Source organism: Notamacropus eugenii, chromosome 1 (genome assembly GCF_028372415.1).
Source record: "Notamacropus eugenii isolate mMacEug1 chromosome 1, mMacEug1.pri_v2, whole genome shotgun sequence".
NCBI lineage: Eukaryota > Metazoa > Chordata > Mammalia > Diprotodontia > Macropodidae > Notamacropus > Notamacropus eugenii.
In genome coordinates, this window is record NC_092872.1 from 130,506,839 (window position 1) to 130,520,892 (window position 14,054).

Sequence of the window (14,054 nt, forward strand, 5' to 3'; positions counted from 1 at the left end):
GTGATATCATAATTACTGATTTCTGATTATCTATATTTATAAAAACAAAGCTATGATGGAGAAACCAAGAGTTTGGAAATTTAATCCAAATCTAAATATAGTATCACAAGTTAATGTCACAAGTTACTTTTTAATTAAAATTAAAATTTTAAAGTTTCAAATAATTTTTAGTTGGGAAGGAAAACTTCTTATTTTAATAGCTTAAGCCACTTGGCCAACATTAACACAAAACTCATAAATCCTTTATAAAGTACATTTATCCTGTTTGGATAACATTATGTAAATATTAAGTGGCTCTTCTGATCTGTCAACATGAACCTCACATTTTGAATCTTCTTCCAACCTTTATGCAAAGATGTATTGACAGGATACACAGGATAAGAAGACATTTGTATAACCCTAACCCTAATTTCATGTCTTATAAGGACTCTGGGCCCCATTTTTCTGAAACAGGTTATTCCAACTAAGAGAAACTCCATGCCATTAATGAAATACAAAGAGAATTCAATTTTTTTTTTCAATTCAACAAACATTTATTATGTCTATTATGTGTCAAGGAGTAGCTAGGTAACACAGTGGAAAGAGTGGCTGGGCCTGGAGTCAGGAAGACCTGAGTTCAAATGTGACCCTGGGCAAGTAACTGAACCCTGTTTGCCTCAGTTTCCTCACCTGTAAAATGAGCTGGAGAATAAAACAGCAAGCTGCTGCAGTGTCTTTGCCAAGAAAACCCCAAGTGGTGTCATGAAGAGTCGGATATGACTGAAATGACTGAAAAACAACAAAATTATACGTCAAGCATTGTTAGATGCTGGGATACAAATACAAAAGTGAAATTACCATTGCCTTCCACGAACTTACATTATAATGGTCAATATAACACGCAAGAGAAGGGTGGCCAGGGAAGGGAATTTTGGTCTAGGAAGTTAGAGGGATTTTCACTGGAGCCACAGGAGTATAAAGGGTCATGCCCTTTTCAGTAACAATGACAGTATTGCCAAAGTGAGCAGAAGGTAGAATTGGATAGGTTGGGGTGAAAGGAAGGGCAAATGTACAGCTGCAGGACGGATCCCACGATGCCCTCCTTGGATAGACCCTGGTGTCCTGGGGATGACCGGAAGGGATGACTGACGTGCTTGTCTTTGAGGCTGAAGGATTTTATACTCAAAGGAGAAGTAAGTGGAAAAGTACCATGAACTCCCCAACACCTTCTGAATGTTACCATTGTAGGTATTATACTTTTTACCACCTTGGTGCATGCCATTCCCTTCTCTAATATCCTCCTCTTCTCAATCCACTCCCAAACCATTTACTAAAATCTTTCAAGAGTGAATTCAAATGCTTGTTTCACTATGATGACCTTCCTGATCCTCTCCAGGTGAACATGAATTACTCCTCTCTCTCTGTCTCTGTCTCTGTCTGTCTCTCTCTCTCTACACACACACACACACACACACACACACACACACACGATCTTAAATATATAAATATATACACACACGTACATATACATATTTTTATTTTTATTTAGATTTACATATCTACACAAATATATTTATATACATATATATTGTACTTGCCACACTCTATTTTTGTATTTATTTGCGTACGTCATCTTTCTGATTAGACTATAATTTCCTTAATGGCAGGACGCTTTCTAATTCATCTATAGATCCCTTACAATCCCTAGCATTTTGTCATACACATAGTAGGAGCTCAATAAATGTGTGCTGAATCAATCAATTCCTTGATTTTGAATATCAAACATTTGGATATCTGTATGTTTCTTTTCATGAGCATTGACTACATACATATTCCTTTTATCATTGTAATCTTTTCTTTCCTCAAAACATTATTTATCACTGTGGTAAAATGCCAGAATCAGAAACTAAAAACTAAATAACACAATCTGAGGATGTAGATGCTATGACTAATCCTAGTAGTTTTTCCAAGATCCACACTCACATGGATTTTTCTCTACAGCTCTCTGAGTCATGGTTTCCAAAAGGTATTTCCTCTATAATTAAATATGAAGTTATGGAACCCTGGAATCACCTCTGACTCTTCCTTTTCAGTCTCTGTATCCAATCAGTTGCCAAGCTCTGGAGGACATTAGATTAGAATCCACTAGACCACTTTGGTCAAGCCCAATTTCTTTACCAATTCCATTATGAGTACATACCACTTTCCTTGTACTCCTGCTTCCCATCTCAGAGACAAGGCAAGTATGTACCACTCATCTGAGCTCCTGTCTCCCAGAGCAAGGTATTCCTCTGAGCATATATCTCCATGTAAGAAAATGGTAAGGGAATTTCCAGCAGTATATCTGCTGTCCAACAACCAACTTGGCTAAGTATAGAGAGGCTTATTGATGAGTGGCTGATCCAGAGGTAATGGATCTTTTGGCCATGATGATTCCTAAAAGCTGTGGAAAAAAATTTTTTTTTAACATTCTTTTCTTTTTGAACTTTGAGTTCCAAATTTCCTCTCTTCCTCCAACACTGTTCCCCACCCACTGAGAAGACAAGCAACATGATATCAATTATACATGTGAAAGCATACAAAACATATTTCCATATCAGCCATATTTTCTTAAAAAATAAGAAAATAATATGATTATACTTCAATTTGCATTCAGTTCATCAATTTTCTTTCTGGAGATGGATGGCACTTTTCATGAGTCCCTTGGAATGGTCTTGTTTCAGTGTATTGACCAGAGTAGCCAAGTCTTTTCCAGTTGATCATCATTACAACATTGTTCTTACTTTCCACAATCATCTCCTAGATCTTCTCACTTCACTTTGCATCAGTTCATATAGGTCTTGTCATATTTTTTGCAAACCACCCCCCCCCCATCATTTCTTACAGCACAATAGTACTCCATCACAATCACATGCCACAATTTGTTCAGTCATTCCCCAACTGATAAACATCCCCTGCTACTATAAATATTTTTGTACAAATAGCTCCTTTTCCTTTTTCTCCAATCTCAGTGGGATACAGACCTAATAATGGTATTGCTAGGTCAAAAGATATGCATAGTTTTATAGCTTCCCTCCAAACTGTTCTGCAGAATGACTAGATCAATTCATCACTCCACTAACAATTCATTAGTATACCTATTTTCCTTCCTCCCTTCCAGCATTTCTCATTACTGACAGGTATAAGGTGGTACCACAGAGTTGTTTTAATTTGCATTTTTCCATTCAATGGCGATTTAGAACATTTTTAAATATGACTATCATGAGCTTTGATTTCTTCTCCTGAAAACTGTTTATATCTTTTGATCATTTATCAGTTGAGGAATGGTTCTTATTTTTATGAATTTGACTCAGTTCTGTACTCAGTATATACATGAGAAATAAGGCCTTTACCAGGGAAACTTGCTGCAAAACATTTTGATATTACTTCATTGTCTATGGTACCTCTTAGAAAAATGTAATTTCCCTGATTATCCCTTTTAATTAGGTACATTTTTGCTTTTGGTTTATCTGATTCCTACCCTGCCTTTTTTACTTCAGCTAAAGCATATTCAATTCTGCACCAGCCCTTTATTTTAACTCTATGTGTGCCTTTCTGTTTCAAGTGTGAAACAATTAACAATTGTGAAACAAGTAGATGAAAATTTATTTGGATTGCTTCTGCCCTTTCAGATATCATCCCTTCCTACTCAACTCACCCTGTGTCCTCTGTCTCTCTCTCTCCATATATATATATGTATAAGTAGTAGTCCCATAATATATATATAATATATTAATCCCTCCAAGTAGTCCCATAATATATATATAACATATTAATCCCTCCAACTACCCAAATACTGAGAAAAGTTTCAAGAGTTACAAATATTATCTTTCCAGAAACGCAAACAGTTTAAATTTAGCAAGTCCCTTACGATTTCTCTTTCCTGTTTACCTTTTCATGTTTCTCTTGATTCTTGTGTTTGAAAGTCAAATTTTCTATTCAGCTTTGGTTTTTCATCAAGAATGCTTGAAAGTCCTCTATTTCATTCAATGACCATTTTTCCCCCTGAAGTATTATACTCAGTTTTGCTGGGTAGGTGATTCTTGGTTTTAGTCCTAGTTCCTTTGACTTCTGGAATATCATATTCCAAGCCCTTCGATCCCTTAATGTAGAAGCTGCTAGATCTTGTGTTATCCTGATTGTATTTTCACAATACTCAAATTGTTTCTTTCTAGCTGCTTGCAATATTTTCTCCTTGACCAGGGAACTCTGGAATTTGGCTACAATATTCCTAGGAGTTTTTCTTTTTGGATCTCTTTCAGGAGGTGATTGGTGAATTCTTTTAATATTTATTTAATCCTTTGATTCTAGAATCTCAGGGCAGTTTTCCTTGACAATTTCAAGAAAGATGATGTCTAGGCTCTTTTTTTTTTTTTTTGATCATGGCTTTCAAGTAGTCCCATAATTTTTAAACTGTCTCTCCTGGATCTATTTTCCAGGTCAGTTGTTTTCCCAATGAGACATTTCAAATTATCTTCTATTTTTTCAGTCTTTTGTAATTTCTTGGTTTCACATAAAGTCATTAGCTTCCATCTGCTCCATTCTAATTTTTAAAGTACTATTTTCTTCAGTGAGCTTTTGAACCTCCTTTTCCATTTGGCTAATTCTGCTTTTTAATAATTCTTCTCAGGGGTGAAGCAAAGATGGTGGAGTAGAAGGACAGTCCTGTAGAAGCTCTTCTTAATGACTCTAAACAAATTCTAGAGCAGCAGAAGCCACAAAATGACAGAGTGAAAGAGATTTCCAGCCCAAGACAGCCTGGAAGGCTGACAGGAAAGCGCAGCCCGTGAAGCTCAGCCCAACCTTGGCCAAGTGGCACCAGCACAAATAGGACTGGGGCAGGCCTCAGGAGGCAGAATCCCCAGCAACAGTTTTGGTTCCCAGATTGCTCAATCCACAAACTCCAAAGACAACTTCAAAGGTCAGGGAGAAAAGTCTCTCACCTGGGTGAGGAGGGAATGTGGTGCTGGCAGCGGCTACTGCAGAAACAGGGTCCATTTTTGGAGCCCTCTGCCTAAAGGCTCTGGGGGAACTGAGTTGCTGACTGGGGTCAGTCCTGAGTGGCGGCCCTGGGGTGAGGAGGAGCACTGGCTGATGGAGCTGGTGGAGGCTCGGGAAAGGGAACCTACTCGCAGATCCTGGGCAGAAAAGCTTGTGGTTGCTCCCAGGCCAGAGTCCAGGCCAGGAGAGGAGTAAACTCCTCTCCCTTGATGGAGCCACCTTGGAGGAACTGAGAACTTACAGGTTCTCAGAGTATACCCTCCTCAACCAAAGACTCAAAAGTCAAGTAACTGGCTGGGAAAATGCTGAAGAAAGGGGAAAAAATAAGACTATAGATGGTTACTTTCTTAGTGAACAGGTATTTTCTTCCATCCTTTTCAATGAGGAAGAACAATGCATACCATCTGAGGAAGACATCAAAGTCAAGGATTCTGCATCCAAAACTTCCAAAATAAATATGCAGTGGTCTCAGACCATGGAAGAGCTCAAAAGGATTTTGAAAATCAAGTAAGAGAGGTGGAGGAAAAATGGGGAAGAAAAATGAGAGTGATGCAAGAAAACCATGAAAAGCAAGTGAATGGCTTGCTAAAGGAGACCCAAAAAATGATGAAAAAATAACACCCTTAAAAATAGATTAACTCAAATGGCAAAAGAGGCCCAAAAAGCCAATGAGGAGAAGACTACTTTAAAAAACAGAGTTAGCCAAATGGAAAAGGAGGTTCAAAAGCTCAGTGAAGAAAATAGTTCTTTAAAAATTAGAATGGAGCAGATGGAAGCTAATGACTTTATGTGAAACCAAGAAATTACAACACAAAACCAAAAGAATGAAAAAATTGAAGACAATGTGAAATATCTCATTGGGAAAACAACCGACCTGGAAAATAGATCCAGGGGAGACAATTTAAAAATTATGGGCCTACCTGAAAGCCATGATCATAAAAAGAGCCTAGACATCATCATTCATGAAATTATCAAGGAAAACTGCCCTGATATTCTAGAATCAGAGGGTAAAATAAATATTAAAAGAATCCAGCAATTACCTCCTGAGAGAGCACAGAAAAGAAAAATTCCTAGCAATATTGTAGCCAAATTCCAGAGTTCCCAGGTCAAGGAGAAAATATTGCAAGCAGCTAGAAAGAAACAATTTGAGTACTGTGGAAACACAATCCGGATAACACAAGACCCAACAGCTTCTACATTAAGGGATCGAAGGGCTTGGAATATGATATTCCAGAAGTCAAAGGAACTAGGACTAAAACCAAGAATCACCTACCCAGCAAAACTGAGTATAATACTTTAGGGGAAAAAATGGTCTTTCAATGAAATCGAGGACTTTCTTGAAAAGGTCAGAGCTGAATAGAAAACTTGACTTTCAAACACAGGAAACACGAGAAGCATGAAAAGGTAAAACAGGAAAGAGAAATCATAAGGGACTTACTAAAGTTGAACTGTCTACATTCCCATACGGAAAAATAATATTTGTAACTCTTGAAACTTTTCTCAGTATTTGGGTAGTTGGAGGGATTATACATACATACACACACACACACACACACACTCACACATAGATAGACAGAGGGAACGGTGAGTTGAATAGGAAGGGATGATATCTAAAAAAATAAAATTAAAGGGTGAGAGAGGAATATATTGAGAGGAGAAAGGGAGAAATGGAATGGGGCAAATTATGTCTCATGAAAGAAGCAAGAAAAAGCTTTTTCACTGGAAGATAAAAGGGGGGAGGTGAGAGGGAAAAAGTGAAGCTTACTCCCATCACATTTGGCTTAAGGAGAGAATATCATGCACACTCAATCTGGTATGAAAATATATCTTACACTACAGGAAAGTAGGGCAGAAGGGGATAAGTGGGATGGGGGGAAGGCAGAAGGGAGGGCAAATGGGAGGAGGGAGCAATTAGAAGCAAACACTTTAGGAGAGGGATAAGGTCTAAAGAGAGAACAGAATAAAGGACAGGATATGATGGAGGAAAATATAATTAATCTTCCACAACATGACTTTTATGGAAGTCTTTAGCAAATCTACACATATATAGCCTATATTGAATTGCTTGCCTTCTCAGTGGGGATGGGTGGGGAGGGAGGTAGGGAGAGAAGTTGGAACTCAAAATTTTAGGAATGAATATTGAGAATTGTTTTTGCATACAACTGGGAAATAAGAAATACAGGTAATGGGGTATAGAAATCTATTTTTCCCTACAAGAAAAGAAAAAAGATGGGGACAAGGGAAGGGTGTGATAGAAGGGAGGGCAGATTGGGTGAAGGGTTAATTAGAATGTACAGTGTTTTGGGGTGAGGGGAAGGGAGAGATGGGCAGAAAATATGGAACTGAAAATCTTATGGAAATGAATGTTGATAACTAAAAATATATAAATAAATTTAAAAAAAAGACTTGCTTTAAAAAATGTTCCTCAACCAAGATGCAATTGTAGTTATATCTGAAACTAATTATTGGAGCTTGCTATTTTAAGATTTTATGGGATTATTAACTGATTGTTCTTCTGAATCTAACTCCAGGTGTGGATATAAGGAAAGGTTGTCTGAGTCACTGATTATTTATGCCAGTGAACCTGTGAGATGATGGTATGAACTGCAAAAAGCTGATCTCATGGGAAGGCTGGGAGAACGATTTTTCTTCCTGAGCTGAGGTAGAATTCTCCTGACTCAATTTCCCTACTGACACCTGGCAAACTTTAAGCCTGGCTAAGTGACAGTTGACAGTCTCCACAGCTTCTGCCTGGAATTGATGTGAAGTTAAGGAAATGTTCCCTTGTTCCATCTATGTCCCTATTCTTAGTGGCAAATTCTTATAATCAAAATTTTTGTAAGCATAATAACAGATCTATTAGATCATAGGTTGTTAGGGGAACATATGAGTTTAAGATGTAAGTCTAAGATTAAGCTATTAGGCTTAGGATTCTAAACCAACAAGAATAAGTTGTTTTATTTATCTTAGTAATAGCATGAAGACAGTTAGATTGAGGGCTTGTGAAGTTAGCATACTTAGTTAATATTATTCTTGTTTCAGTTGGTTAATGTTAAAGGAAGAATGGTTTGTAGTCTATCTTGTAAATGTTTTAAAAGAGTATAGCTTGACCAAAAGTTAGAAATTTTCATGGCTTGATACGTACTGTGTTAAAAATTGATCACTTATTGTATGTATGTAAGTATTGAATCTGTTATTAATTTCTTAGTGGTCTCATCCTTTTGATGGGGGAATGAATGACAGACAATTGGCCAAAAGTTCCAATTTTAATTTTGTAAGAGTGATAAGGGAGGCTTAAGGATGGTAATTCATAATTTGTAACAGCGAATGGCCACAGGAAAAGGACTTCTACAAAAGACAACTTGAACGAACATCCAGATCAGAAAGCTGCAACTGATGACGATGCCGTCTGCACCCCGCCCCTCCCCATTGCTGAATGAGATGAAACTTTTAAATGGACAATTCGTTGATTGTCTTTTTGGTCTTTTCTTTTCGGTCTCTGTTTCTGTGCTTATGAAGGGGACTGCCCCCTTGTGATCTGGCAACGCATCAATCAGCCCTTCTCCACCTTCCTATTTAAAGGAGAGATAGATGAAGGGAAGAATTCATATGAGAAAGTAAGAGAGCATTAAAAATGTGGAAACAAAATTTTCAGAAGGGAAATGTTAAGCTGTTAGTGGAAAGAACCACAGGAAACCTCTCCCTCTGATGAGGAATGTGAAATAACGTTAAAACAATTTGAAGAAGGACAATAAGAATAAAAAATGTGGAGACAATTTCTATTAAAGGAGAAAGGGATGAAAATTGTAAGTTAGACAAGGATTAAGTCTCCATACCTGCAGGTTCAAAACTCATAGGTGTTTCTAACACAAAGAAATCATATCCTTGCAAGTGCCTACAGACAATCAAATTAAAGTTAGTGGGTTTTCTTCGACCTCAAAATCAAGATATAAACTGATCTGGCTCCAACTAGTTGGGGCTAATTAGGCAACTAGGACAAAATGCAACTACGCATGCTTAATAAGCCTTTTAAATATTTTAAATTAAATTAATTTAAATATTAAATGAAATATTAAATTTAATATTATTTACTTAAATATCAATTTAAAATTTAAAAATTTTAATTTTAATTTAATAAATTAAATATTAAATTTAAAAATTAAATTAAATATTTAAATATTTTAAATATTAACGGATACCTCTGACAAAGTGATTACCATGCCTGTGTCCAAAACATACAAGATTCCTTAAAACATGAAACAACAACGCCAACTTTCATCAGTGACCCTCTAATGATTAATACTAAGCAAAGCACAAATCAGGGATATGTGTTTGTTACTGTCCTGGAGTATATCCAGCAGAGTCCATTGGAAGAGGAATTAGACATAGAGGGTGAAGTACTCCTATCTGTGAATAACATTTTGCTAACTGAAAGAAGCCCTGGAACTTTGTGAATTTCTTAAATTAGATGCAAAGTCACTCAAATGACTTTGATCTAACTATTCCCCACAGAAAAAAACAAACAAGTGGTCAAACAATGTCTGCTGTTCAGTCTATTATATACATTTAGATGGACAGTCCACAGACCTAGTCCAGCAGTTTTCTTCTCTTAGATGAATCGCTAATGATGAACCAGCTCTAGAACTGAATAGGAGAGTGTACCCCTCAGAAATTTTGCAGTTTTTCTTTAATGATCTGTTTTTTCCTTGAAGCAGAGGTCCATCTTTTTAATATCAATATTCTTCTAGTTATGTTATATGGATACAAGTTATGAAATATCATAAGTTCTAAAGAAGTAAAGTTGTAGATGACCCAAAGTGCAATGGAGAGTGTACATGGCCGACATGAATAGGTTGCAAAATATTGCTAATAAAGAATCATGTAGGAGGAGTGGTATAAAGTATATCAGAGAGATATGTGTCTGGAAAAGCAGGAGGGCTAGTCAAATGTGGAGAGTGAAGGATAACCAGCTGCATGAAGACCTGAGTTCAAATCTTGTAGCCTCAGATGCTTATTATCTATGTGACCTGAAGAAGTCACTTAACCTGTTTGCGTCAGGTTCCTCATCTATAAAATGAACTGGAGAAGGAAATGGCAAACCACTCCAGTGTCTCTGTCAAGTAAACTCCAAATAAGGGGGAACATGAGAGGGGAGTATAAGGAAGCTTCTAACCTGGAAGAAGTCTGATGTCTGAAGACAGAGAGTCCAACACAACTAAAATGACTGAACAGTGATAATGCTCCAAGCACATCCAATGTAAAGAGCTAAAGGAAGAATTCTAGCATGTTTCAAGGATTACCTGTGAGGGATTTTATGGGAGGTCGTAGGCAAACGTAGCCAAGAACGAAAAGGTATAATCATTTGCTCTAGGCTAATGGAAGGTGTATCCACATCAATGAGATCATAGCCATAGGAACAGAATCCTTGGATGAGACGAGTGTCTCTACCACATCTGTCCCCTTCTTTTTACTTGCATAGCCACCACCCTAATTCAGGTCCTCATCATCACTCTTCTGGATTATTGTAGTAGCTTCCTAATTGATCTCCCAGATGCTAGTCTCTTCCTTCTCCAATACATTCTCCACAATTGCCAAAATAATCTTCCTACTGCACAATTTAGCCATGTTACTCTCTTCCTCAAACACCTTTAGAAGCCCTATTTACAATAAGATAAAGCATTAGGAGCTCTATTTACTATACAAGAAAGCATAAACTCCTTAACCTAGAGGTAGCTAGTTGGTTACAGCAGATAGAGAGCTGTGTTTGGAGTTGGGAAGACCTGAGTTCAAGTCCAGCTTTAGATACTTACTAGCCAAGTGACCCTGTAAAATAGGGATAATAATAGTAGTACCTACCTCTCAGGATCAAATGAGATAATATTTGTAAAGCATTTAGCACAGTGCCTGGCATATAATAGGTGTCTAACAAATCTTTGTTTCCTTCTTTTCTTCCTTCCTGGAATTCAAGGATCTCCACAGTTTGCCTCCTTCCTACTCATTTAGCCTTATTTTATGCTATATTTTTCACAGCTGAGCTCTCAACCACAACTCCTTTACAAAGATCTAGAAAATGCACCAGATCAAAAAAAATCCAACACAATAAAAAAATCACTGAATTATGTTTCCAATCCAGGTCAGCCTGGGGAGAGAGACAGAGAAGTCTATGGACACTTAAGCTAGGGTCTAGCCAGAAGCATTCAGGAATTGAAAATGGACCAAGTCTGTGGACTAGAGCAAGAAGAAGTTGTAGATCTGTATTGAGGGACTCCAATCTTGTGTAGGACAGGTGCCAACTGGCAGTTCTGGCTTCCCTACCCAGGTCCAGATCACAGATTCAAGGCAAACTGAGGAGACCTGATCCTAGTGCTGACGTTTCAAGGTGAGAAATGGTTGCAAAATTAATCAAAAGAGAGAAAGCATTAGCATTAAAGGGGATCAAGAAGATGGTGGGATTTTATTTGGGACCTGAAAAAAACCAGGGAAGAGAGGAGGTGATGATGGTGAGGGACAGCATTTCAAGCATAAGAGACAGTCAGTGAAAATGCTGCAGCTGGGAGATGGAGTCTCTTGTTCAAGGAACAACAAACAGGCCAGTGTCACTGGATCATGGTGTGCCTGCGTGGGTTTGGGGGTGGGGGAGAGGTGCCCTGGGGCACTCCACTACTGATGGAATAGACCAAATGAAGAGTAAGTTCAGCACAAACAGTATCTTCTTGGGGCCAACCCCAAAAGCAGAGCTGAATCTCACTTTCAGCTTCCAACCCAGTGCGAAGACTGCAGGGGGCAAGCAAGGCAGGAATACCAGAACAAAGGCGCATCTACAATTTTATCCTTCTGAACCTGAAGAGCTTTCCAGCTGGCTGACAGTATTTGAGTCCAATAGTAGTCTCCTGGAATTCCAAACAAGATCAAGTCACAGGAGATCTCAGAATAACACAACTCTCAATACCTCAAGAAAGTAGCAGAGGACTCCAAAAGGATGCAAGTTCAACTCAGACATTTCCTTTAGAAGCATACAGAGCATGGCCCTAACATAAAGTCTAAAGTCAGGAAATGGGCTGGAAGAATGACCAACCCCCCCACCAAAAAATTTTATCATAAAGAATTATTATGGTGGCAGGGATACCCAAAGCACAACTCCCCAACCCCCCAAATAAAAGAGAATGGCTTAAAACAAGTGAAATCTTAAAGAAAAACACAGCTTGGACACAAGTTCAATTAGAATTCCTGGAAGTGCTGAAGTAAGAGTCAAAGAAAGAGCTAAAAATAATTTTCAAAATCAAATGAGCATACTAGAGAAGAAAATCAGAAAAGAAATGAGAAGAATTAGAGAATGAAATAACAGCTTTTAAGAGGTTCAAAACCTTATCTAATTAATAATGGAGAATAGCTTGTTACCTTTTCTACCCACCACTTTTTTCCCACCAATCTTTTCCCAAATACGTGTGACAGGAGCTATTTCCTAGAAGAGGGATTATACTTTCTTAGTTTATCATGAGAAAGCATAAGAAGGAGCAATAAGTTCAATAATCAGAGGCAAATTTGGACTCTATGAATGGAAAAACTTTCTAACAATTACAATTATCTACAAGGAAAAGGTGCTGCCTAAGGACGCTGGCTGTAGGTTTAGTGTCACTAGAGGACTTCCAGCAAAGGGTGAAAGGCCACTTGGGTATGTTTTAGAGGTGATTCTCAATCAGGTACAGGTTGGGAGCCAAAAAAGAACTGTCTCATAGGGTAAGAAGTTGGGTTCAAATCCCACCTGTGATACGACCCATATGACCTTAGGCAAGTTTCTTCATCTGTAAAATAAGGGAATTGGACAAGATGGCCTCAGAGACCCCTTTGAGCTCTAGCCTATGATCGAGAAGCTTCTGAAATCCCAAGTGAGATTTTGCTATTCTGTGAACGTGATTGCACAGTTGTTCTTTTGTCTTTGTGCTTGGTTGTTTTTGTAGCTCTCCATGAAAACCCTTGCTGTGAACAAACTCAAGCAAAGGCTAAATAACTGAGGTTGGAGACAGGCAGCAGATGCTCAGTGGAGTTTGTCCTTTCCTACTCCACATGCCTTGCACTCTAATCAGTCAGTGCATATGGAAATAGTTGGAGATAGAGGAAAACACCTCTGAAATTATAATAGGAAAACATAATTCATCACAGGATGTTTGTCATTTAACTAACTTTTCAAAAGCTATATTCTGTGTAGAATACATCTCTAATAGCTGATCAGATGAGGAGTCTTGCCTCCTCCATTCACTGGGCTCCTTAACCAAGAATCAAGCTCCTCAAGATGAGATTATAAGCAAAATCTCTCCGATAATGAATCTATTTCATTCACCAAACTACCAGTGTATTTGAACCAAAGCCAGAGTGACTTCATTATTTTATTAAGAAACTTTAAAAAATGCCCTGTGTATAAAATACTTTAAGATTAAATACACATTTAATTTTGAAATAAAAATAACTCATTTTATTTAGCACTTTTAAGTTCCTCACAAATTCTCTGTGGTAGGTAGGTATGACATTATCATCTCTATCTCATATATATTTAGTCATTATCCAGAAAACAAGATGTATTCTAGCTTGACAATGCTTTCAGAAGTTATGGCATGCTGTCATCTAAGACCCAAAATTGACCTGTCTTACACTGCCTGTGCCCAGGACATTTCTTACATCGAGTGTTGGAGTTCCTTCGGAAAGCGCTTAGTGTAGCTGTTAATACACTAAGAGGTTTTATAAGAGGTATGACAAGCTTAAGTTCGCTTACAGCTGTGTCTGCAAATACTGGGAAAGAACATTGAGTATGTTATTAGTAGAGAAACTGCTTGAAAATATTGAAGCAAATTTATCAAATTGAATTGGTTTTCCTCAAAGTTCTGTGAATGAAAAACATATTTTAGCAATTCACCAGCTCATAGAAATTCTCTAGTTTTGCAGCTTATTCTTTAAGAGATTTAATAGAAAAGAAATCTTCATTGAAAGGTACATGGGGACCTTAGGCAAAAGGTTCATTTTCATCGGATTGAGGTCCATGT